This window comes from Amblyomma maculatum, chromosome 9, assembly GCF_055883805.1.
Source record: "Amblyomma maculatum isolate TAMU_Amacu chromosome 9, ASM5588380v1, whole genome shotgun sequence".
Classification (NCBI taxonomy): domain Eukaryota; kingdom Metazoa; phylum Arthropoda; class Arachnida; order Ixodida; family Ixodidae; genus Amblyomma; species Amblyomma maculatum.
Window position 1 is genome coordinate 85,470,429 of NC_139352.1, and position 23,669 is coordinate 85,494,097.

Here is a 23,669-nt window from a genome sequence, read left to right on the forward strand (position 1 = left end):
GGAAGGAAGGAAGGAAGGAAGGAAGGAAGGAAGGAAGGAAGGAAGGAAGGAAGGAAGGAAGGAAGGAAGGAAGGAAGGAAGGAAGGAAGGAAGGAAGGAAGGAAGGAAGGAAGGAAGGAAGGAAGGAAGGAAGGAAGGAAGGAAGGAAGGAAGGAAGGAAGGAAGGAAGGAAGGAAGGAAGGAAGGAAGGAAGGAAGGAAGGAAGGAAGGAAGGAAGGAAGGAAGGAAGGAAGGAAGGAAGGAAGGAAGGAAGGAAGGAAGGAAGGAAGGAAGGAAGGAAGGAAGGAAGGAAGGAAGGAAGGAAGGAAGGAAGGAAGGAAGGAAGGAAGGAAGGAAGGAAGGAAGGAAGGAAGGAAAACTTTTTTCAGACCTATTATATTTTTTCGGCGGAGTTTGAGGCGTCTTCACAGATATGTCGTTCTTGCATCCCTAGCAGCCTTCTTCGCCGAACTCGTTCACTTGTAACCAATAGTCGCTTGCCACTCCGCTTCAGGGCTCCGCTGGCCACTCCCGCCCATTGAGTTTGCTGTAACAGACCTTGCTGGTCTTCCCAGCGGTCGCTGGACAGCAGTCTCTCGTTGCTCCGCACTCGGATTTCGTATTTTGGTGATCGCGTTTATGTTTTGACAGGCCCATGTGATGTGATATATGTGTGTTTTTTATCGCACCACGGACATATATGCCCGTGAGTAAGGTAGGGTGCATGTTTTTAGAATTAGTAGGTTTTGGTATGCACCTTAGGACTGGGTGATGGGGGATATAGCATTCTTCTGCCTGTACAGTTTTCTAGTATGGCCGAGTATTCTTTGTGTGTTGGCAGAAGTTCCGTGGTCTGTTCGGTTACTCGTAAAATACTGTATGCTCGAGCTATCCTCTACCGAGGATAAAGCGATCAAATGCCGATGAAGCCGGCTAAATAACGCCTCGGAAGCTGAGCCATTTAAAGAGGGTCTTGCGTCGCCGAAGATAAAGTTCTCACTTTACTATAGATGCCATATTCCTCTCAAATATTGAAAAAATACCGTTAAAAAGCACCGCATGGAGGCGTTTACAAATAAGTACTTTTCCGAATCCAGATATCATAAGTCAGTGGTGCCCGGAACAGTTCTCAGATAGGTGCAAACTATGTCAGGATAAGGCGGATCTGGTATATATGATATGGACGTGTCCCGAAATAAAAATATAAATGAACAGACAAAAACGGAAGAGCATTAAGGAGACTCTACTGTTGAGCTCACACCCTGAGACTCAGCTAGGTGTACTCCGACTGGCCGAACACGCCGGCCGAGTCCAAGGGCCCCAGGCCGTCATGTAGACGGATAGGTTGGCGCATGCCCTGTATCTGTTGGAGATTATAGTTTTACTACCACTAGCACCATCCACCGCTGCAACGCGAGACCGATTGGTCCGCCACTGTACCACTGAATCTGACATTACATTACGTCCAGTCCCGCACGATGGATATAGATTCTCTTTTCAGCAAGATTCAGTCACATTGCGACTGCTAATCTGTGAACATTGATGTAGCCGCTTAAACGTTGTCATAACGGTAGCGACATATGTCCTGCATGACGGCTGAGGAACGTTATCCGGTGCGTCGTTTTAGCGGCGGATAAAATTTTCAGTAGTATTCTGCGGCAGCCCTTACCTATATGATTTCACTCTCGCCAAAAGATGAATCGTGAAAAAGCCCGTAAATCCATAAATACGAAACTTAACAGGCCTGTTCACCTCAGTCTACAAAGCAGGAGAGTGGTGCTCGTGATACCCCCGCCATATTCACATCGATACTGCTAAGAGATGGCGCCTTGATTTTCCCTCGCGTTCAACATGAAAACATTGAGGGGTATAAAAAAATTGAGGGGTTCAACGCTACTGAATGGAATGTATTGCGAAAGTTTTAGCTGCGAGCAACCGAGCGTTGTATCGAACACAACTACCGTTCCGTTGAATGCATCAAAGTTCACCGCCGTTCTAGGCAGATTCCACTTTCATGTCCTGCGCATGCGATGCCGACCGACGCTGTCCTGTTCCACTCGGTCAGCTCTCCGCGGCGGTGCGCGTATGCGCAGTGCAGAGATTACACTCCTCTGCGCGCAGGCGCCCGCATCTGCTGGAATGCCGCTATCCTCCTCCTCCTCTCTTTAACGAGCACAACCAGCCTATAAAGGCTTTCTCAATACATTTCTCAAGTTCCCGACGTAGCTGTCAGGATTATTCACAGCTATAGAATAATTCTACATCACTATAGCAGTGGCCGAACACCTTTGGAACGGCGCAGTTAGTTGCTATAGTAACGATACATGAGCTACTAGTAGTGGCCGCTGTCCGGCTCTCCGAAAGGCGCTTCTGCTAGCCTTGAGTAGCTTGCACTACAAAGTACCGCAGCGATTCAACTATTCCTGAACCGAACTTAAGAAGGTCAAGCCATCGGCCGCTGTCACAATGGCTGCTCACGCTTCGATCCTGGATCGCCTCCGTGCTTGGTAAGTTTTTCGTCAACGGGCTCGTCTCCCTCGCAGCGATGGCAGAGGTCGTGGCCGCTACCTGTGTTTTTTGACACGCCCGTGTAACATATGGTAGAGTGTAGGAGTACCCCGCATAGTGGGCATTTATTCTCGTATGTGGTGGGATACATTTTGCTGAGTAGACTCAGGTTGGGGTATGTATTAGTCTGTAGCTGTCTCCAGGCAACCGACTGCTCTCTATTAAGGTCTTCATGGGGAGGTGGGTAGATACTCCTTAAGGCTTTTTCAAGGATGGCAGTTACCTCGGGACTCAAATAGGCTGACGACACTGATTCTAATGCTGCTGTGATATTGTTGCCGAATGTTTGCGTGTTATCCGTCTTCTCTTGCTATAGTCAGGGGATGTTGAAACTAACCCCGGCCCCGACCATACCGACAGCGTACTTTCCGAGCTCCAGAAACTAACTGCCGGCCAAGCTACAGTAATCTGCGATCTACAGGACATTAAAATACAACTGAAGACTACTGAAACAACCTTAAGTGACTTAAACAAACGCATGGACGCTCTGGAATCACACTACGCTTCACTTTCCACTCTCCATTCCGAAATAGACGCCCTGAAAACTCTGAACTCTGAACTTACCTGCAAGATTGACAAGCTGGAAGCACGTATGGACGATGCTGAAAATCGCTCTCGTCGCAACAACCTCATATTTTACAACATACCCGACACTAACCCCGCTGAAACATATGCAGACTCGGAAGAAACAGTCATTCGCCATTGCTCCACCCAACTAGATTTTGCCATCGAACCTAATCTAATCGAGCGTGCTCACCGCCTTGGATGCCACTCCACTGATCGTAAAAGGCCGATTATCGTGAAATTCACCTCATCCAAAACCAAAGAAAACATCCTTTCCTTAGGCACCAAACTAAAAGGCACTGACTACAGTATTGGCGAAGATTTTTCCCTTCCTGTACGTAACGCTCGCAAACATCTTGTAGCCTTTGCCAGATCGGTAACCGACAAGTTCTCCTTGCGCTTCAAAACTTTACACATTGGTCCCAAACGATACACGTTCGATGAATCCTCACAAACCGTAAAAGATGTAAAATAGCAACCACCTCATCACCAATCGACAGGCTGTTCTAAACATGCACAACAAGCACTTTCATTGTCAGCGATCTTTTCTAACATCCGAAGTTTGATTTCAAAGCGCGACATTATTTCCAATATCGTCACATCATCCTCCAGCAACCTACTAATCTTGACAGAAACGTGGCTGAGTAGTGACGTTTCTGATAGTGAAGTCCTTGCCGACTTGCCCAAATTTCGTGTTTTCCGTAAAGATCGTTCAGATAGAAGGGGAGGGGGGGTACTTATTGCAACCGCACAGGAGCTATCATGCACGGCCATTCACCTTTCATCGGATATTGAAATATTATGGGTCTTGTGTCATGCCTCACCAAAGTCAGTTGTGATAGGCGTTTGCTACAGGCCTCCTAGCAGCCCAGACTTTCCTCTAAAACTTAATCACGCATTAAATGAAATTAAAACCAAGCACCCTAACACATGCACTATCCTATTCGGAGATTTTAATTTTCCCAGTATCGACTGGCATAATCTAACCGCTACAGGTAACAGGGATGCTAATGATTTTCTTGACGTTTGCCTTAATTTTAATCTCGTTCAACTAATATCCGAACCAACCCGTGTAACGGATGTCTGCGCTAACATTCTCGACCTAATATTAACGGATAGCCCTGAATACGTTCATTCTATCACCTATCTACCAGGTATCAGCGATCACCAAGTCATACATGCCGGCTTCACGATTAAACCATCTTCACGCGCAACATGTAAGCGAGCAATCCGACTTTACGATAAAGGGAACTATATTGCTATAAATAATGAACTTCGAGCATTTTTACCTGGTTTCCAATTTAACTTTCATCGAAGATCCGTCCACGAAAACTGGTTCATGTTTAAGAAGAAAATTGAAGATTTGGTCGACAGGTTTATTCCCAATATAAATATACGAACTAACCCTCAAGACCCTTGGTTCACAAACACACTCAAACGTCTTGAAAATAAAAAGAAGCGTCTTTTCCGTTCGGCCAAGTCACGCCCTAGTCAAAACGCTTGGAACAAATATTACGCAGCTGAAAAAACGTATGTATTAAACATTCGAGAAGCTAAACGCACGTTTTTCCATACCGATCTGCCCAAAATGTTGACTACTAACCCCCGAAGGTTCTGGCAAGTCATTAACCCCCAGCACACACGCACTATTTCCCTCACCGACGCATCAGGTGCTACTATCTGTGAAACTGAATGCGCCAATATGTTCAACACAGCCTTTTCATCCATATTTACCAATGAAACAGATCCGATATTTCCTTCAAACCCGGTTATTATCCAGGATACCATGCCCTCTCTTACATTTTCTTCAACAGGAATTTTGTCACTAATAGAAAACATTAAACTTTCATCCTCGGCTGGAATTGACAATATCAGTGCCAAAATACTAATTAACACCAAAGATATATGTTCATCCCTGTCGTGCTTGTTATTCACTCAGTCACTCCTCACAGGTCAACTGCCCAAAGAATGGAAACATGGGAAGGTTGTTCCAGTCTACAAATCAGGTAACAAGAACTCACCGCTAAATTACCGTCCCATCTCGCTAACTAGTATCCCTTGCAAAATCATGGAACATGTCATCTATACCCACATTATGGCATTTCTTGATTCCAACGATTTTTTCCATCCTGCTCAGCACGGTTTTCGCCGAGGTTACTCCTGCGAGACCCAACTTTCTACATTCATTCATGACCTGCATGCTAACCTTGATTCTAACCTACAAACTGATGTCATATTTTTAGATTTCGCTAAATCTTTTGATAAAGTACCTCATAAACGCCTACTGATAAAACTTTCCCGATTAAATTTGCACCCCGATATATTGAAGTGGACTGAAGAGTTCTTAACTAATCGTTCTCAGTTTGTCTCCGTTAACAATGTGAACTCTAACTCACTCTTAGTAACGTCAGGCGTCCCCCAGGGGTCTGTGCTTGGCCCGCTACTCTTTCTAATATACATTAATGATCTACCCTCAAACGTAACATCTAACATACGTATGTTTGCTGACGACTGTGTACTGTATCGTGCTATTCTCACCACCGCTGACCAATCTTCTCTTCAAAACGATCTTAATGCTGTTCAAGACTGGTGTAACGAGTGGCTAATGGAACTTAACCCACGTAAGTGTAATCTTTTGTCTATTAACCGTCGCCGTAACCCTCTTGTTTTTCCTTACGTAATCTCTGAAGTTCCCGTACAGCTTGTTCCATCATATAAGTATTTAGGCATAACAATTTGTAGCGATCTTTCTTGGAGTATGCATGTTACTAACATAATATCGTCAGCTAACAGGACGTTAGGTTTCTTAAAGCGCCATCTTCATCATGCTCCCGAACACGTAAAGTTATTAGCCTACAAATCATTCGTCAGGTCCAAACTAGAATTTGCATCGCCCATTTGGAATCCTCATCAAGCTTACCTCATTAGTGCCCTCGAATCTGTTCAAAATCGCGCCGCTCGCTTTATTCATTCATCGTATTCTTATGAAATCAGCGTTTCCTCCTTAAAAACAGCATCCGGATTAGCCCCCTTATCGCTCCGTCGTCGCATTGCCAGCCTATCTTTATTTCACAAACTTTTCCACAGTCTATGCGCATCGCACCTTATATTCTTCCCCCCACACGCATATCTCATCGCACCAGCCATCAGCTACAAGTTGCCCGTCCACGTTCACGTACCGTCACGTTTTCAAATTCCTTTTTTCCTCGAACAGCTGCAGACTGGAACGGCCTTCCGGACAACATTGCTCTCATCACTTGCACACCACAGTTCATCGATAGTGTCAAAACTTTCCTGTTATTGTGATTATGCATTTTTGCTCTTGCCACCCCTTATGTAACACCCCTTTTTAGGGGCCTTTAAGGTAATAAAATGAAATGAAATGAAAAAATACGGCCTACATATTCAACTTCATTGTAACATTTTATCAAAACCGGCATCGAACCTGCCTCAATTCCTACAAAGGGCTAGGAAAAGCGAACGAGATGCTGCTAGTGCGCCTCTTCACCATCGCGATGGTGTGCCCTGGAGTGCATAAACTATTCAACCCCAATTTTCGAGGCAGTGCCAGTACTGTGGGTCGGTTGCTGATGCCAACCACATAGTATGGGCCCGCGGATTCACCCTATCCCTTACCGGCATCCCTAACCGTTTCGGAAGGCCTGGAAGGCGACCCTGCTCGGTTGCAGCTACCTGCAGGTCTAACTGCGCTGGTTTCGGATAGAATAAATTGCGTCCCTGCCTATAACCTCCACTCAGTATTTGCCCGGCAGGGCTATTTAAGACGCGAAGCACACCTTCCTGTATATAAGAAGAAAAAGAAAATGCTCTGTAGCTGAGCCACCTCCGCTTACTCGTGCGGATAGAAAAAATAGAGAAGAAAGAAAGAAAAAGAAGTGGGAGAGAAAGGCGTGCGTCGCAACCACGGTGGTCGCAACAGACCTTGTCCACCACCGAAGCGGTGGCGGGTGCAATGATGGCCTGTTACAGATACAAATCAGGTGCAGGCTAGCCCTCGCCGCAATTAAGCGACTGTGACCTACCAGACCGAGTCACACTCATCCCTTACCACCAGGGAACGGCATCTCTGGCGACGATTGCAAACAAAGACCCTCCCCACTCCCCTCTATTATCTCACAATCAATCCCGCCAACCTGCCCCCACTGCCAAGCCCCTAAAGCAACACTGACCCATATCCTACTAACCTGCCAGGCGTCTCCTCCTCCCCGGCGGATCGGTGCCACTCCCACATGGGAAGACTGGGAGACCACACTACGCTCCAAGGACCCGGCGAAGCAAAAGGTCGCAGTCTGCCGGGCTGCCGACGTACGTTATGGGCAGATTGAACCTGAACGTTTCAGTGCTGTGAGGTCGTGCGGGGACCCAGGGGGCCCCGAAAAGCCTTGCGAAAATAAATGTTTTGTTCTCCTCCTCCCAGCCGCGTAGGACCAGGACCAGCCACCCCCCCCCCCTCCCCGCTCCACCCTCCGCTGGCTGTGTTCGACATGGGGTATGCGATGTACCGTCACGGCAGGTCATGATGTCACCAAGCGATTCACGCATACACGAAGCTGACCCGCCAGGCATTGGATCCTGGTGCTTCCTCTAACGCCGCACCACACAGCAGGGTACAGGTCTCCCCTAATGGGGCGGGCACAGGTAGGTTACCGCCGCGTGCGGCGGTGGCTCGCCTGTCCGAATTTTTATCTGTTGTAGGCCGTCAATGCACCCGCCACCGCTTCGGTGGTGGATGACGGCTATTGTTGCAGCGCGCGTCTTTCTCTCCGACTACCTTTTCTTTCTTCTCTATTTTCTCTTCTGTCTGCACGAGGCAGCGGAGGCGGCCCCGCCGGGGTGGTGCAGAGGTAAGACGCCCGACTACTGTGCCGGAGTACCCGGGTTCGAAACCGACCTCGGCGGCTGCGTTTCGATGGAGGCGAAACGAAGAGGCGTCCGTGTGCTGTGCGATGTCAGCGCACGTTAAAGATCCCCAGGTGGTCGAAATTACTCCGTAGCCCTGCACTACGGCTCCTCTTTCTCTCTTTCCACTTTCACTCCCCCTTCCGCCCTCCCCTTACGGCGCGGTTGAGGTGTCCACAGAAAACAAGTGAGACAGTTACCGCGCCTTTCCCTTACTATAAATTAATCAATCAATCAATCAGGCAGCGGAGCGGCTCAGCCACAGAGCCAGTAGCAGGCCCGTGCATTTTTCTTTTCCTTTTTTTCTACAGCCACAACAACAACAACCACACAGCAAACAGAAGCAGACCCAGATGTCCAGGAAGCGCTAGTACGGCAGGCATCAGCGCCGTTTGATATTGATTTGCAGGATAGAAAAAACACAGTATCGGTCCCAATTATCCGTGTATATGTGTACCAAGCCCTAAAAGAAGGGGGTAAAGTGCAAGTGAAAGTAGAGGGAGATGTATTGTAGTCACGGTGTAAGAATACTATAGGTGCTGACACTGTCCTCCCGCCGCCCACTCGCGGCCAGAGTATGTTTGGGTAGTTCGGGCGTATCCCCATGGCAACCGGTAGCTAACTTAGAGGGCGCAGCCAAATTCGGGCCCACGTTGGGCGGCTCAATCATCTTTTCTAGCGTTCCTGCCATATTCAATCCCACACTTGAACACGCGCGAAGGAACACCACGTGACAGGAGCGATGGTGTACTGTCCAAACGTACACTTCTCGGAGAAAGTGTGATACATACTGCGCCTTTCCTCTCCTGTAAGCCAAATATAATTATATGTAGCACTGCAACGAACGCCGATAAGACGTTTGGGCAGCGAAATCTCAAGGCGCCAGCACCATTCACCTAGACTAAAGTGAGCTAGCTAGCTCCCTTCAGCGGTGGCGCGCACCTTAGTTCGGTTGTTGTGGCTGTAGGAAGGAGCCACCTCCGCTGCCTGATTGATTGATTTATAGAAAGCTAAAGGCGCGGTAACTGTCTCACGTGTTTTGAGTAGACACCTCGACTGCGCCGTAGGGAAGGGAGGAAGGTGGAAGTGAAAGTGAGAAGAGAGAGAGGAGCCGTAGTACAGAGCTACGGAGTAATTTAAACTACCTGGGGATCTTTAACGTGCGCTGCCCCGCCGGGGTGGTGCAGTGGTAAGACGACCGACTACTGTGCCGGAGTACCCGGGTTCGAACCCGACCTCGGCGTCTGCGTTTCAATGGAGGCGAAACGAAGCGGCGTCCGTGTGCTGTGCGATGTCAGCGCACGTTAAAGATCCCCAGGTGGTCGCAATTATTCCGAAGCCATCCACCACGGCTCCTCTTTCTCTCTTTCCACTTACACTCCCACCTTCCCCCCCATTCCCTTACGGCGCGATTGAGGTGTCCACAAAAAACAAGTGAGACAGTTACCGCCCCTTTCCCTTCCTATAAATCAATCAATCGCACAGCACACAGACACCTCTTCGTTTCGCCTCCATCGCCTCCACTACGGCTCCTCTTTCTCTCTTTTCACTTTCACTTCCACCTTCCTCCCTTCCCTTACGGCGCGGTTGAAGTGTCCACAGCAAAACAAGTGAGACAGTTACCGTGCCTTTCCCTTCCTATAAATTAATAAAAAAAGATCCCCAGGTGGTCGAAATTACGCCGTAGCCCTCCACTACGGTTCCTCTTTCTCTCTTTCCACTTTCACTCCCACCTTCCTCCCTTCCCTTACGGCGCGGTTGAGATGTCCACAGATGACGAGTGAGACAGTTACCGCTCCTCTCCCTTCCTAGAAATCAATAACTTCCACCCAAACGTTGCCATAGCGCCTTTCCGTTACTATAAGCCAATCTACACTACACTAAACCAGAATGCTGGCAAAGCAAGCAAACAATAAAAAAATCTTGGCAGCCAACATAAGAATGTCAAGTAAGGAATGTTATTGCTTGAGATCACACTGTACTGTGCGGAAAAGCTGGAGTCACAATATTGATGCGAAATCACGTTGTGTTTTGATATCTACCTCTTAAATCCTGGAGGCCAGCATAATAATGGCAAGTAAGGAGTGGTATTGCTTGAGATCACCCTGTACTGTGCGAAAAAGCTGGAGTCACAATATTGATGTGAAGTCACTTTGTGTTTTGATATCTACCTCTTGAAAGGACAGGCACTCCGCCTTGAGAGCGAGCTGACGCGGTTCACCTCGGCTCCGTGTTTTTCGAATTGTGTATGCGGATTTTATATGGCCTAATCCCACTCGAAACGGTCAGTAAAGGTGTTCGGCACCTGTTTGCAACAATTTTGTTTTCGGCTCGCTGTTCGATTCGAAGCTTTCAAAGACTAGGCATTTCTGACGGCTAAGCTTAACCGACGCTCTCAGGGCCCACCACGACCACGGCTGCTCCCGGGCCACAGCCGGGAGGCGCTGCCGCCACAGCGCATCCGGAAGATGTGACCTTCAAATTTTTACGCCCGGCAACCTTCACTCCGGGCCAACCATCGACTACGACCCCACAGTCAAGCCAAATTACAAGGCGTTACGATTATCCGCTCTTACCGGCAGGGCACGAGCAGATGGACGCTGCGCCGTACTTCGCATCCAGCCGAACCCTCACTCCGATACCACAAACGCCACAGGTTACACCGACTACAACCCCACGGTCAAGCCAAGTTACAAGAATTTGTGATTACCCGCTCATACCGGCGGGGCATGAGCAGATGGACGCAGCGCCGTACTTCGCATCCAGCCGAACGCCGACTCCGACACCACAAACGCCACAAGTTACACGGACTACCACCCCACAGTCAAGCCAAGTTACAAGTTGTGATTACCCGCTCATACCGGCGGGGCATGAGCAGATGGACGCGGCGCCGTACTTCGCATCCAGCCGAACGCTGACTCCGAGACCACAAACGCCACAGGTTACACGGACTACAACCCCACAGTCAAGCCAAGTTACAAGAAGTTGTGATTACCCGCTCTTACCGGCGCGGCATGACCAGATGGACGCGGCGCCGTACTTCGCATCCAGCCGAACGCTGACTCCGACGCCACAAACGCCACAAGCTACAGGGAGCTTTGATTACCCGCTATTGCCGACGGTGCACGAGGAAATGGATGCCGCAGCTCTTACTGTCTCTGCAAGCCCTCCTGCTCAGGTTAAGACAGCACAGGATGCAGCATGACTTAACGTATCGCAAGCGTCAAGTGTCCCCGCAACGCCTGCACACAGAACGAGTGAGTCGCCCTCATTTAACTGCTCTAATCAGGCCACTTAACAAAAAGCATGTCACAAACATCCCGAAACAGGCTATTACCAACGCAATAGAGCAAAGTGCTCCGTCTCAGTCTTTATCAGATATGGCCATTCTCCGCTTTGATTCTGCTGCTAACTGCATCCGCATAACTGTCAGGGACGCTGAGCATTTCAAGAAGCTGTGTACATTGGCCCGTTTAGTCGCGCGAACGCGGGATTCTGTCCAAGCGTTCGATGTAAACACGTCCCCACTGAAGCAGCCTGCGGTTGGCAGCACACGAGGTGTGATCAGAATTAGAGAAGACCTCACGATTCTTCCACCGTGCGATGGACTATATCATGGCACATCTGCGCTGCGAGACAGCTCAAATCACAGACATACGCATGCTCGACAAGACAAATTTGCTACTTCTGACCTTCGCATCAGACACATTACCTTCTCGGCTAGTATTCGACTACGAAATTACACGAGTCCGTGAATACCAGCCGCGGCCAGTCGCATGTTATACCTGTCACCGCATCGGCCGTGTAGCCAAATACCGCTTGTTTCCCGCCGTTTGTCGGGATTGCGGTAAGAACCCGCACCTTGAGGACCCCGGCTGCAAGCAGTTTCCTCATTGCGTAGCCTGCGGCGCTTCCACTCATATCGCCCTGAGTGGCCAGTGCCCGGCTCGAGCTTATGCAAAGCCTGTGGACAAATCGGCACCTAAGGAGTCGGATGATCCGAATACGCATCAGGTGACATCCTCACATACTATCTCCAAACATGTATCATACGCTGAAACGATCTCTTCTCCATGTTTAGCCGAGGTCATTGAGAGCCTCAGAGCGGAAATATCTGAACTACGCCGCGAAAAGCAGCGTCTCCGGGAGATGGTAACCAAGGACAAGATAACAGTGAACGCCCGAACTCGTTCCCAGACTCCGCAACGCAGCCACTCACAGAAGGGCCGCGAAAGCCAATCGCCTACCCGCCGGCCGCAACCGGTCACAGCGTCTGATTCCGCCTACACCCACATGCTGGGGCTAATCCGACAGGAACGCGCCCAAGAGACACAGAAGCTGGAAGAAACTCTGCGAAATGAAGTTAATGCAACTCTTAGTGCTGCCCTCACTTCCATGCAAAGCCATCTGCAGACTATGTTTCAGGAGTTCTAACGTACCACGTTCACAGACGATAGTAAGCGCCTTAAATCTGTGCCCCTTTCATGAGTACTATGGCTCATGGGATTCAATGGAACTGCAGAAGCTTCAATCAGAACTGTCCTACCCTTCGTACATTTGTGCCTCAGCGCCATCTTCTTTTCATACTCCTTCAAAAAACGCGCGGTCCTTGTAAAAATCCTGGTCACTGCACTTACCAGACACGTACTATCCAACATAAAAACGGCCCCTCAGAGAGACAGGCGGCCGTCCTAACCCGAAACGATTGTCCTTCCACTTAGCTCTCGCTTCAGTCCCTTTGCTCTCCCACTCGTGAGATTGTTGCAGTAAAAATCACCCCCCCCCCTGGCCAAAAACCTTTCGTCGTGGTATCGGCCTATTTCCGGCCAGGTAACGTCATGGCAGAACCCTGTACCTGGCTCCCTGACCCTGAAAACGCAGCACACCCTTATCCTATTCTTATCGGCGGAGATTTCAACACACATCACGCAGCCTGGAGCTAATCTCAGCCTAATCAACGTGGTAAACACCTATATGACGCCCTTGATCAAACTCTTCTTACCCTGTGCAACGAACCAAACGCGCCGACCCGTATCGGTCTCCATTCCTCTCAAGCGGACACTACACTGGACCTTACATTCTCATCTCCGCGTCTTCTTCGGCGCTGGGAAGTCCTTTCTAATTCTTGGGGTAGTGATCACTTGCCCATCTTGCTCATTCTCAATCGTAAATGCCTTCTCGTTCGGACAACACGTTCGTTTTTCAACTGGGACAAGTTTCGTGCTAATACTACGACCCCCTTCTCGGATATTGACTCCTTTCTGTCTGTACTCCGAGATGCCCGCACTCAAGCTCTCGAATATATCCCCTGTGACGATTCCACAGTTGGCATGGATGCTCAGCTGGCTAACCTTTGGCGTCCCGCAGATCGCCTCACGAAACGTTTTTGGACACGCAGAAAACGTCACAAAGATCTCGTGCTTCTTCGACGATAATTCAAGCTTATCCGGGAATACCAGCTTCACCTGCAAAGTGAGGCTTGCCACTCTACATGCGACCGTCTTGGACAAGTACCGGGCCTATCACAACTTTGTTGTGGCCTAAATGGCAAGGCACGCGGGGCCCCACCTCTCGCCGATCTCCTTCTCAATGGCAACCCAGCTGATGTTGAAGATGAAGTTATACGCACCTTTTTCCCACACGCCAGCCTAACGCCTCCACCAGAAGTTTCCATTTTTCCAGTCAGAAACCCTGATCCAAACCTGGATCGCCCATTCTCAAAGGGAGAACTGCAAGCAGCCCTCGGAAGAGACCGAGCTCGCACCACACCCGGGCATGACCGAGTCAGTTGGCAGGAGCTTCGCAATCTCAACTCGGCAGCCCAGGATGTCCTTTTCTACATCATTAATTCTTACTGGGAGACCGGAACGGTACCGGATAATCTCAAGCTTTATCTTATTCTTCCGATCCCTAAACCTGGCAAAAACCCTCGACTTCCTAGTAATTTACGTCCAATCGCCCTGACTTCACATCTCTGTAAACTCATCGAGCGCCTGCTGCATACCCGAATTAGACACTACATTGAATACATCAGTCCTGTATTTCATGCCGCTCAAGCCGGCTTCCGCCCTAACCTCGGAACGCATCACTGCCTTTGGCTTTTGCGAAGAGTTTTGAATAGAGCTCATCGTAAAGCGCTACCTGACTATCTCTTGGCTGTCCATATACACAAAGCCTTTGACAATGTTCGCCTTGAGGTTATCCTGGCGGAACTCGCCAAACGTTTTCCTAGCACTCGTGCCCAAATCTGGATCCGCAATTTTTTGACATCTAGACCCATTCAGCTACATGGCAAAGCTCCGGGATGGGTGCCGAAAACCTATTACATGAATAGGGGTGTACCTCAGGGCTCCATTCTCGGACCCATATTGTTCAACTTGGCCATGACACGCGTCGCCGAGAATCTGGAAATCAGCACAAGCGCAATATTCGCTATATATGCCGATGGTATTACCTTCTGGACGGAGGCAGCGGATTACGTAGACAAATATACTATGCAGACTTAACTTCAGGCTGCGCCCTTTTTTGTCTTCAAGATACACTAACCATAATTGGCCTCGAACACCACCACATAAAACAGAATTGATTAGTGTCGACAGACCAACCCTAGTATGCATATCCATCTTCACATCGGAGGAAACACCATCACCTCCTCAAATGGGGCAAATCCGCATTCTTGGCCTGCCCATCTCAAGCTGCAACAGTCCCCAGAAATGGGTTCATCAGCTACAACGCCATTGGCCAACACTGCTACACACTATTCGTCGCCTGTCCAACCCGCACGGTGTTGCGCGGCAACATGCCTGCCGTGCGATGGCCCGAGCAGCGGTGGTCGGAAAAATCCTCTATGGCACACCCGTCCTCCAACTGTCGAAGACTGACTTTGCTAAGGTCGAACGCCTTCATCGCGCAACACTACGCACTATTACCGGTCTACTTAAGCCCACTCCTATAGCCGAACTTGAGCGTTGGGCCGCTCTTCCACCGCTCACTACCATCGTTACCGAGTCACAGACGCGTCATCAAATACGTCTAGAGAAAACTGTCCAAGGGCGTCGCCTGCTGGCCTGGGATGAACAGCGTAACGACATAACACCAGCCCTATATGCATCTCTTCCCCCTCGGGAGACGCCAGTAATCACACGCCTCAATCGCCGACCTATAAACCGCGATTTTGTCATTCCCCGAGAGCTCCTCGCTGCCCATCACCGACAAGAGCGGATCCCTGATACGACTGACATATACATCGACGCATCGATTACAAACGAATTTGCATCTATGGGCTGGGTATATGCTGACAACCCTTCCCTTTCAGGCGCTTACGCCTGCCACCTACCTCAAGGTACCCCTCTTCATGCTGAACTCCTCGCGATTTGGGGAGCCTTGTCAGGAGTGCCTTGCACCGGAACTGGTTCAATACGTATTCTCACTGATTCCTATGAAGCTTACAAGGAAATCGCTACTCCGGGTTCACCGGATGCAACAGCTACGGCCATACACTGCCTCCTTAACGCCACCAACTCGCGACCAGAACTGTCACTATTCACTGGACCCCAGGTCACTCGGACGAATCAGGGGGCAATGCGGCGGCACACGCCGCGGCTGCCTTGGCAGGTGGGATGTCCACATTTACTTCCCCACCCCCCTTGACTAATTCTTACTCGACCTTGGGCGGGCAACTCACCCCTTCTCTTGCCCTTATGCACTATACACGGACCAGTCTTCGTAGCCTCAGTCAGCATCGCGTGCGGGTGGCCACACCAGACCCACCTTTTACGAGAAAAACCCATCTCATCCGAAGTCAAGAAGTCTTTTTGAATAAGCGCATTGCCCATGCGGCTTACATTCTACGTATTATGGCCCGCTAGCGTCAGTATAAAGAGAAAATGATTACGTGCCCCCACTGTATGACTCTAATTCGCGGCGACATATCTCATCTACTCTGGGATTGCCCTGCTTTTTCTACTGGACGCTCCGAGATGAAACCATACAGCCTAAACTACCGTTCCCTTCTAGAAACTGATGCTAACACACAGATAATATTTGCCAAGTATGGCTCGCTTAGTGGCCTGATTAGAGAAATGTTATTTGAGTGACGACCTAAACAATGAAGATTCTGTCTACTCCCCTTTATTTCCATACATGGCCACGAGCCTTCCCATTCAATAAAGGACATTCAATCAATCAATACCTCTTGAAACTTCCTGCTGACGCCACTCAGGAGCCAAAAAAAAATATTTCGCCTTAAAAATTTCGTGACAGGAATTGACAACCATACTTGAATATAGAAGCATCTTTTGTGGAAGTTCGTCGTGCCATAGGTCTCGTTTCGTACCTTACCATGTCACTATTCAATACCCTACTCAACCGTCCCTCACTGTGCCTTTTGGAGTAACTCGCTTCAGTTCTCCGTCCTCACTGCTCCACTGCTCCTCGCCAGTCTAGGCGGCGACAGGTTGGACAGGTAACATGATGACCCAACAGAACTACAGCTTAGAGAAGAAATGCTGTGTTTAAAAGAATTTTATTGTTTCGAAATGATCTGCAGCACAACGAAGGCACTAATTTCTTCGGGCACGCGGACTAGACAGATAGTTTCAAAGACGAAAAAAATATATATGTAACAGATACTGTCATTCAGGTATGTATACTACACTTTCCTCATATGGTTAGTACATCGTATGCTTGCACGGTTTCGCCTCGTTGGCATTACCGTGCTGTGTTAATTCTAGGCTAAGAAAAGGTGTACAAATACTTGCCACCCCTATTTGTATGGAGGGATTGGCATGATCACGCTCCCATTATTGACAAGACAGAGCCTCGCGGACCACATAGGAGAAACGCTCCTCTTCAAGTGCGACTAGTTCCTCGTTCAAGTGTTTAGTTATTGTTCTTAAATGGTTCAGTAGAAGAACCACGGGTTTCTGCGGGCTTCCCTGCAAGGAAGCCAACCCTCTGTTGTTGTGGTTGTTGTGAATGTAGGAAGAAGGAAAAGAAAATGCACGGGCCTGCTACTGGCTCTGTAGCTGAGCCATTTCCGCTGCCTCGTGCGGACAGAAGAGATGATAGAGAAGAAAGAAAAAGGAGAGGGAAAGAAAGACGCGCGCCGCAACCGCCGTCGTCCACTACCTAAGCGGTGGCGGGTGCAATGACGGCCTACAACAGATAAAAATTCGGTGCCTGGCTAACCAACGCCGCAAGCGCGTTGACCTACCGTCCTAGCCGCGTAGGGCCAGGAACTGCCTCCCTTCACCCGCCTGCTTACATAAGATATATTTGCTCTAATGCACACTACCAATTCAGCAAATATCTCTGTGGCGACTGTGCCACCCCATTCGGACCTGAACAATGCTCGTACATTGGCGCCACATAGTGTGTGCTACAGGGCACAGTTGAAATACATGATTTGGAGTTCCCGCTTCAGAGCTAAAGTGGAATTTTACTACCACCTTCCTTGATTCCCTTACGGCACGATTCAGGTGCCCATATAAACAAAAGTGTCAAATACTGAGCCTTTCATTCCTGTGAACCAATTATGAAAGGCAGGCTTCAGAGCTCAAGTGGATGACGTGACCACACATGGTACACACTGCAAAGATAATTCAAGATAAATGCGAGCGCTCACACCAAACTGCAGAGCAACATGTGCAGTAACCGAGAATTCACACACTCACAGAGAAAAGAATCATATTTGATGTAGCTTGCGTATATACACCTAGTTCACCACTGTGAAAAAAAAACCTTCGCTTTTAAAAAAATGTCTCGAATGGCATGGTTTCAGCATTAAGCTCTCTGGCGCTCATTCTCTGTAATTGTACATGCATGTCTTGCTCGAATTCTTTCCCTCAATCTATAGAAAAGCTGAAACAGAATTTCGCATTAGGAAGCACCGTAATTGGCGGAAATTGTTTTTTTTTTTTTTCATTGCACTACCCAGTCGAAAAAACTACCGAACTGTGCCAAAAATACGACAAAATATTCTGTAGTTTTGTCGTAAACGTCAGATTTTCCTGTAGTTCTCTAGAAATTTTCTGTAGTTCTGTAGTTTTTCTGTAGTATGTTTCTGTTGTCTGTAGCTCTCTAGTACTTGTCTGTTGTAACTACAGAAATTTCTGATGTTACTGCAGAATGTTCTGTTGTCACAACAGGTTTCCCGCCAAAAACCGCACAGAAATTCTGTTGTAACATCAGAAAATTTTCTGTAGTTTTTTCCCACTGGGCATTAAGTAATCTGCGTGTTTGCCCAATATGTTTCTTTTTTGATCCTCTTCTTTCATGCAATTAATTTGCTGCCAACAATGCTTTGCTTAAAATTATATTTAAAACTCATTTGAATAAAGCTTCTGTTCGCTCTTGCAGCCCAATTCATACAAGCAGCTCTAAAGAAGAAAATAGCAAAGCTTGAAACTGAACTACGGGCAACGCCACGGAAGCTTCTACTGGCCCAGAAGCAGTGGTTGCAGGCATTAACTGCGAATAAGCACCTTGTCGCAGTCCTGAAGAAGTATTTAAACGAGGATCAAGTTAAATCCCTGAAGATGGCAACTATGAAGGGAACTCGATGGACCAAAAGAGATCATTATAAAGGCTCTGAAAGTGAGACTTTCCTGTGAAGCACGTGGCTATGAAACGGTCAGGGAGCTTGGACAACCTCTGCCGACAGAACGAATCCTACACCGTCACTTGGAAGGGTACAGGTTTGCACCAGGTTTGCTGCAGGAGACCATGGAGTCTCTCACACTAGTGGTAAGTACATAGGTAGATGCCCATGAGCATTCACCTTATGGGGGTGTTCATTCTCGTAAGAAGAGAGAATGCGCCACGGGGGGACTAGACGCTACGGTCGCCTTCTAGCCCCGACGTGCCAGCCCTAGCAGACAGAGCTGTGACCCCCAACCCGCGGTGCGAGAAATCGCCACTGCGGCGGGTTCGGGCCAGAGGGGAGAAACACCGAGTTGCGTACTCGAACAAGAGTTTATTGCACTGCTCGAGTACACGGCAAGAGAATAGCAATTAAGAACAGCCACCGTGTAGCGAGCGAACGCCGCGTACGGGGGTGAAATAAAAACCACCTAATGGGGAAGCGCGCCAAGGAGGTGAGAGGAAGAGTCTTCTCACCTGACACAGCTTCTCGCTCACATCCCGTTGCGGTAAGTGCCTACGGTCAATGGGCGATTCTCGGTGACGGCGGTGGTCTCCTCGGCGGAAATCATGAACCGCGCGCGTGCGCGCCCATTCGCCGAAGAACCCCAGCGAGTTGCTACAGTCGTGCTCCTCGACACGGAACGGGAGAGGAGGTCTCCCGGTTACGCCGGCAGGAAAGAGGGAAGCCCGCGGCAGCGTCGCCGCAGTCCCGGGAGCCGGCGGGGAGTGGCCAGCGTGCCCTCTCCTCCGCCAACCTCTCTGCCAGCGCGCGTAATCACGCGTGTTAATTACGCGCGGGCGTTATAATGGAGGAAGGGGATTGTGAATCCCCACATCCCCCCCTCCTTAAAACCGCCGTACGGCTAAAAGTAGTCACGTTCACCGAGGGATATATCGAGGGGGCCGGCTAAACGCCGTTTAACTTTTAAACACAAAGAAAACCGTTTGAACCCAAAGAAAAGTGCCAATATATAAAAAGTTGCAGACAGCTCACAGCCACGGGTATCGGAGGGGGAGGCAAGGCCGACGACCACAGGAGACGACCTTGGAGCTGGGGGCACACGTGCGGCGGCCGCAGGTCCCGCTTCTTCACCCTCACTCGGCCAGGCTTGGAAGTGTCGATGGCTGCAGGCCTGCTACTGCATTCATCGTCGGCCAGCCAGGGCAGCCTACCGGGGAACGGTTAGGAACTGCGTCTTCGCGCTGCGTAGCATGCTGCAGGCCCCCATCAGCGGGTCGTGCGCTCGCTCCCGGTCGGCCTCTTTCCCCCCCCTCGTTGACGCCGCCGATGGCGAGGGCAGCGGGGCGCCAAGCTGCTCCCGCTGGTGAAGCCACGGCCGCGAGCACCGAACGGCGCCGAGGCGGGCTCTTTGCTGCAGCTTTCGTCGTGCTGGACGCAGGGGCCTGTTCCACGATATCCGGCTGGCTCGCTCCGTAGCCGACCGGAAACCGTTTGTCTTGGCCCGGTTGACGGTGACAGCAGGCTCTGGCTACGGGAACGCCACTCCTTGGACGGCCTGCTCCTCGATGCTGCAACGGTCGTCGTGGCCTCCACCGACTCCCCTCCTGGCTGGCTGAAAGACTAGAGAGTTTTAGAATAGGGGGCCCCAAGCTTTGGGGCCCCCAAGGAGCTTGGGGCGTCGAAATGCGCATGCGCAGAACGTAAGGCGCGCTTGGGGTTTTGGGTTAACGCTAGGGGCGGCCCCTATTTTTCGGAAATAGCGTTCGCCCCAAGCCGCCGTTGGGTCGCTTGGGTTACGGCAACATGGCGGCGACCGGCCAAGCGGCGGCCGCTCGCCTCGGCACACATTCGTCGTCACCGCTCTATGGTGTCACGCGTTCATGGCAAACGAAAGGCCAACGAAGCTTATGCTGTCTCATGATGCCCGCACCACCAAATTTTAGCAATAAAACGCCCTATATTTTCTGATTGCTTCCGGATTTACCGAGCTGCTAGGCCTAGCGAGTTCGCCTCGTTCGGTTGCCATGGGGATCAGACGGCGGAAAGCGCGGAAGGTTCAAATGAGTTTTCCCGGCCTCGGCCTGGATTGACAATTGGCCGATTTCGTCTTGTATGACAAAAACAGTTTGTATAACTAGTAGTTTTAATATAGATTTGTGCAATAGTAGCACTTTTTGATTAACAAAATAGTGCTGTTGGCTCTTATATATTTAAATGCTTTTTCATGGTTTACCGTTGTGGCGCTGCAATCGACGAACGCAAGCACGGCTTTGCTGCGTCGGGAAAACCCCTATTCTAAAACTCGCCGCTCGGCTAGCACGTTGCGCCGCCGCACGCTATTTCCTTGGGGGCCCCAAGCCTTGGGTCCCCCTATTCTAAAACTCCCTACTGTCTTTTTCCTAGTTACATTCTTTTTTTCTTTTTCAAATCTACCCCCACTCGAACTTTTTCAAAAGACAGCGCGTGCTTTCTCTGGAAGCAAAATGCGCTGAATATTAACAGAGCGTCCCATCTATATTCAGAACAAGAAATTACTCCCTGCGCATTGGTCAGAGTTACGTTTGCCGTAGGCGCAAGTCGTAACGAGGCGCAATGCTCGAAATCCCAAGCCTTGCCTCTCGCTGCAGCTGCCTGCTGGTGGGGGAGTGCGTCCTTCTCGGGCCACGCAGCGCGGCTCGGATTGCGGTGCGCTTTGTGCAAAGTCTAGCTCCGCCATCTTTGCTTGCAGCTCTGTCGCGCGTCGGCGTGTGCCCAACGCAGCAACCGTGGCGTTGTTGCGAACTTATAGAGGAAGTTCTACCCATTCGACAACGTCACCATGCACATCACTAGGCAGCGAAATGACACAACTTGAAGAAAAGTCTTAGGGTCGTTCGCATGCTCAGCGATGCACACATCGTGCGATATAACTCGTATCAGCGTGCCGTGACCAACCTCGAAGGACTCATGTGTATCCTTCGCGTGGGGAAAGGATTGCGCAAGGTGCTATCGGAGTACTGGCGGCAGGGATCCAACGCGCTCACAGCAATACAAGCTGTGTAGCGCCCGCGCAGGCAGCAATATCAGCGTGCCCTTTGTGCGCCGCGGCCGCGCCGCTCGGCTCCCGGAGCCCGTCGAACACTGGTCGACAAAATAAAAGAAAAAACAGGATCCTACCGCTTTCCTAAAGCTTCCTTAAGGCTGACTAGGCTCCCCACTGCACTGATGCAATTATAACGGTCACCACTCAGAAAAGCCGGGTAGGCCGCCCCTTCTCTGAGGCTGCGAGCTAGCATGGTAAGTCAAAACACTACGAGAGAATGCCCATCACACCAGCATCCGCGCGTCACCCTGCTACAGAGCGGTGGAGTCGTGTGAGATGACATCCTGCCCTCGCAGAAAATTACAAGATCACAGTGGCTAGCGTCAGCTCCTGATCTCTCGCAATAATAACAGTTAAGGTGGTTTTGCTTGCTTGCCGTTGTGCAATCACCACTGCAGCATTAGAAGATACTGAAAAGTCAGTCCTGCTCACTGCCATGGCTAGTCTATGTGTCGGCGTCGTACACACACAGACACTCGATTTGTCACACCTCTGGCCCCACGTTCGGGCGCCAAAATATGGGGGTTCATCCCGCAAGAATGCGCCACGAGAGGACTAGACGCTACAGTCGCCTTCTAGCCCCGACGTGCCAGCCCTAGCAGACAGAGCTGTGACCCCCAACCCGCGGTGCGAGAAATCGCCACTGCGGCGGGTTCGGGCTAGAGGGGACAAACACCGAGTTACGTACTCGAACAGAGTTTATTGCACTGCTCGAGTACATGGCAAAGGAATAGCAATTAAGAACAACCACAGTGTAGCGAGCGAACGCCGCGTACGGGGGTGAAATAACAACCACCTAAAAGGGAAGCGCGTCAAGTAGGTGAGAGGAAGTGTCTGCTCACCTGACACAGCTTCTCGCTCACATCCCGTTGCGGTAAGTGCCTACGGTCAGTGTGCGATTCTCGGTGACGGCGGTGGTTTCCTCGGCAGAAATCATGAACCGCGCGCGTGCGCGCCCATTCGCCGAAGACCCCCGAGCGAGTTGCTACAGTCGCGCTCCTCGACACGGAACGGGAGAGGAGGTCTCCCGGCTACGCCGGCAGGAAAGAGGGAAGCCCGCGGCAGCGTCGCCGCAGTCCCGGGAGGCGGCGGGGGGTGGCCAGCGTGCCCTCTCCTCCGCCAACCTCTCTGCCAGCGCGCGTAATCACGCGTGTTAATTACGCGCGGGCGTTATAATGGAGGAAGGGGATTGTGAATCCCCACAACCTACATTGTTAATGCAGCAGCACTGTTAGTAATCCACCAACTAAACCTTTCCTCTGCGCAGGTCAGCCTCATGTCACCGGAAGAACGGCACGCTACTTTAATGCTTGACAAGATGCTGCTTACAGCAGGCTTGGTGTACAATCCATCTTCAGGCAGAGTGCTTGCAGCCCCAACTATTCCTCTTGCCGATGGAACACTGCCGCCTGACTGTTTGGCATGGACTGGTATTTATGCTTGGTGGCATAACAACTCGCTAGAAGCAAACAGTTGTTTATCATTTAACTGGTAACCCATTCCATTCCAAAACAGTTAAGGATATAATCATTCTCATTATAGAAGCATGTGAGGCAATTTCCCTGATAGTAGACGTCGTAGTGACAGACATGGGAGGAAGGAACCAAGGTGTCTGGAAACAGTTAGGTATAGTTGTAGCCAAAAACAGCAGATCGAAAACCTGTTTTCCACATCCATGTGATGAATCCAGGCAGCTTTTCTTCATGGCTGACGTTCCTCATCTTCTTACGAATCTGAGGAGCCACTTAACCAAGGGCCAGAAGATATATGTGCGAGAAGAGGCAGTGAAGAAATACAACCTTCCGGTAAAAGAAGTATCCATCTAGCCCATCAAGAAGCTAGTTGAGATTGATATCAATGCGGAGCTAAAGGTAGCACCCCACCTCAAGCCTTCTTCAGTTGACCCCAGTCATTACAATAAAATGAAGGTGGGGCCTGCGTCAGCCTAAT

General features: G+C 50.1%; 1 pseudogene; it reads left to right on the forward strand.

Annotated features, from left to right (window-relative positions):
* Positions 1-23,238, forward strand: part of LOC146179667 (uncharacterized) — a 64,239-nt pseudogene extending 41,001 nt beyond the window's left edge.
* The last annotated feature ends 431 nt before the right edge of the window (positions 23,239-23,669 follow it).